The following is a 4,191-nucleotide window of genomic DNA, read 5'->3' as shown; positions in this document are numbered from 1 at the left end:
GCACAGGATGTGTGGCATTCTAACAGGAAAGGGCACAGGATGCGGGGCATTATACCAGGAAAGGGCACAGGATGGGGGGCATTATACCAAGAAAGGGCACAGGATGGAGGGCATTATACCAGGAAAGGGCACAGGATGGGGGGCATTATACCAGGAAAGGGCACAGGACGGGGGGCATTATACAGGAAAGGGCACAGGATGGGGGCATTATACCAGGAAAGGGCACAGGATGGGGGCATTATACCAGGAAAGGTCACAGGATGGGGGACATTATACCAGGAAAGGGCACAGGATGTGGGCCATTATACCAGGAAAGGGCACAGGATGCATGGCATTATAACAGGAAAGGGCACAGGATGCGGAGCATTATACCAGGAAAGGGCACAGGATGGGGGACATTATACCAGGAAAGGGCACAGGGTGGAGGACATTATAACAGGAAAGGGCACAGGATGTGGGCCATTATACCAGGAAAGGGCACAGGATGCATGGCATTATAACAGGAAAGGGCACAGGATGCGGAGCATTATACCAGGAAAGGGCACAGGATGGGGGACATTATACCAGGAAAGGGCACAGGGTGGAGGACATTATACCAGGAAAGAGCACAGGATGGGGGGCATTATACCAGGAAAGGGCACAGGATGGGGGGCATTATACCAGGAAAGGGCACAGGATGGAGGACATTATACCAGGAAAGGGCACAGGATGTGGGCATTATACCAGGAAAGGGCACAGGATGCCGGGCATTATACCAGGAAAGGGCACAGGATGTGTGGCATTATAACAGGAAAGGGCACAGGATGGGGGGCATTATACCAGGAAAGGGCACAGGATAGGGGGCATTATACCAGGAAAGGGCACAGGATGCGGGGCATTATACCAGGAAAGGGCACAGGATGCAGGCATTATACCAGGAAAGGGAACAGGATGCGGGGTATTATACCAGGAAAGGGCACAGGATGCGGGGCATTATACCAGGAAAGGGCACAGAATGGGGGGCATTATACCAGGTCACGTAGTATAATGCTCCATGCAGTTATGGCCCCATAGATGCCCCATATAATGCTCCATGCAGTTATGGCTCTATAGATGCCCCATGTAATGCTCCATGCAGTTCTTTATGGCCCCATAGACGCTCCATACAGCATTGTACCAGATGTAATGCTGCTGCTGCAATAAAAAAAAATCACATACTCACCTCTCGTCGCTGCTCCTCAGCGTCCCGTCTCTCCGCACTGACTGTTCAGGCAGAGGGCGGCGCGCACACTAATACGTCATCGCGCCCTCTGACCTGCACAATCAGTGCGGAGAGACGGGAAGACGGAGCAGCGCCTGGCGGATGGAACGCGGACAGGTGAATATGAAATACTCACCTGCTCCTGACGCTGTCCCTGCCTGTCCCATGGTACCGCAGCTTCTTCACGCAGGGCCTGTGGTGACGTCGCGGTCACATGACCGTGAAGTCATGGCAGGTCCTGCTCGCGCAGGCGCGCAGGGCCTGTGGTGACGTCGCGGTCACATGACCGTGATGTCATGGCAGGTCCTGCTCGCGCAAGCGCGCAGGGCCTGTGATGACGTCGCGGTCACATGACCGTGACGTCATGGCAGGTCCTTGTCGCACACCAAACTTAGCACCGGAACCTGCCGCTTGCATGGACCGGTCACCGGAGCATCGGAAAGGTGGCGGAAGGTGAGTATATAATGATTTGTTGGTTTTTTTTAATTATTTTTCACATTACATGTTTTTACTATTGAAGCTGCATAGGCAGCCTCAATAGTAAAAACTTCTTGGTCACACAGGGTTAATAACGGCAGTAACGGAGTGAGTTACCCGCGGCATAACGCGGTCCGTTACCGCTGGCATTAACCCTGTGTGAGCCGTGACTGCGGGGAGTATGGAGCGGGCGCCGGGCAGTGACTGCAGGGGAGTAGGGAGGGACTAATCGGACTGTGGCCGTCGCTGATTGGTCGCGGCAGCCATGACAGGCAGCTGGTGAGACCAATCAGCGAATGAATAACCGTGACGGAAGTTGCCAACAGACAGACAGAAGGACAGACAGAAAGACGGAAGACAATTATATACATAGATGGGGAGAATTACTATTGGAAGGGCCAGAACAGTGGCCATTATTTCTGGAAGTTGTCTGTTACATTATTATAGTAAGGGGCTAAGTATGGGGGACATTATACCAGGAAGGGGCCCAGGATGGGGGATATTGTTATAGCATGGGGTCCAGAATGGGGTACATTATTCCTGGAAGGGTCCGAGAATGGGAGGACATTATTATAAGATGGGGAGTATTACTACTGGAATGGCCCAGAACATTAGCCATTATTGCTGGAAGTTGTCCCTTACATTATTATAGTAAGGGGCTAAGTATGGGGGACATTATACCAGGAAGGTGCCCAGGATGGGAGATATTGTCATAGCATGGGGTCCAGCATGGAGGACATTATTCCTGGAATGGGGCCAGGATGGAGGACATTGTTATAGGATGGGGAGCATTATTACTGGAAGGACCCAGAACAGGGGCCATTTTTACTGGAAGGGTCAGAACAGGCCATTATTACTGGAAGTTGTCCCTTACATTATTATAGTAAGGGGACCAGTATGGGAGACATTATATCAGGAAGAGGCCCAGGATGGGGGATATTGTTATAGCATGGGGTCCAGCATGGGGGACATTATAACAGAAAGGAGCCAGGATTTAATGGATTATTACAGGCAACAGCAAGGACGTAGGGCATTATTATATAGAGGACAAACATGCATGTCTATAGGATCTAGGACGCTACAAGTGTCCATACATCTGACCAAAATGCAGGCAGGGGCCCAGTCCCAAATTCTGAACCAGGGCCCATCGAACTCTACTTACGACACTGGATACACCCTATTGATAATTGGAATGGTAATGAATTACACATTTTCCTGGAGGAACAACAGAGGATTATTTTTTGAAAAAGCAAGTATTGACTGTTGCGGAGCTGACAAGTCCTCCCCGTCAATGTCATTAGATTAAGTTGCTTTAGTTAGTGATCAGCAACAGAGGAAGGATGGGGGATTTGTAAGAGGGTGGTGCTGTTATGGACAGTAACACGCTGCCACTTTAAGAGACAGCACCCCCTTGTCTAGTGTGATGAAATGTTCTGCTTCCCCCTGCTATAGACTGTGAAGGTGAGCTGCTCTAGAATTAGGGGAGGAGTTGAGCCTGAACTGTCTGTGTGAGCTGAAGCTGCTACAGAGAGAACTGTGTGCTGTTTGCTACAAGAAAGGTCCCACAGCCTGGGACAGAGTGTACTTGTGAAATTTGCAAGACTTTTCCGGGTACAGCAAAGGTGGCTGTTCTGTGCTAGTTTGTGAAGCCACGAAGATACTGAGAAAGGGACTTACAGTTTCCAGGAGCATCCCTAGGATCCAGAAGCAATGAGAAGACCACGCTTCACAGAGCTGACAGAAAGCTGTGCGCACCGCCATATTAGACTGCTGGGGGCCCCCCTGGGACTGGACCTGAGTCCCCACCATCACCATGAGTCTGTTCCTGTTTGGTGCACCTGTTAGAGCCTAGTGTAGGCTTCAGTAGTCAGTACACGGGAGCCGTGTGGCCTGCTTAGTAAAGGCCAGGGAGGTTATATGTAGAGTAGTATCGTTATTTGTTTACTAGATTGTGGCCCGATTCTAACGCATCGGGTATTCTAGAATATGCATGTCCCCGTAGTATATGGACAATGATGATTCCAGAATTCGCGGCAGACTGTGCCCGTCGCTGATTGATCGAGGCAACCTTTATGACATCATCGTCGCCATGGCAACCATTATGACATCTACGTCGATACTGTGCCCATCGCTGATTGGTCGAGGCCTGGCGGCCTCGACCAATCAGAGATGTGGGATTTCCATTATGACATCATCGTCGCCATGCTGTGCCCGTCTCTGATTGGTCGAGGCCTGGCGGCCTCGACTAATCAGAGGCACGGGATTTCCAGGACAGACAGACAGACAGACAGACAGACAGACGGAAAAACCCTTAGACAATTATATATATAGATTGTTTAAATTTGCTTGTGAGACATATTCTGAGTCTGTAATAGCTGGAGCACCGTGCTATGTTGCGGACAAGATAAAGTTTATAATTCTTGTAAAGTGTCTCTTGCCATTGCATACCCCTGTTTGCATCTTCCTCACCCACT

Source organism: Ranitomeya variabilis, chromosome 2 (genome assembly GCF_051348905.1).
Source record: "Ranitomeya variabilis isolate aRanVar5 chromosome 2, aRanVar5.hap1, whole genome shotgun sequence".
NCBI lineage: Eukaryota > Metazoa > Chordata > Amphibia > Anura > Dendrobatidae > Ranitomeya > Ranitomeya variabilis.
The sequence above is the reverse complement of the archived record's forward strand: the minus strand, read 5'-3'. Positions refer to the sequence as shown.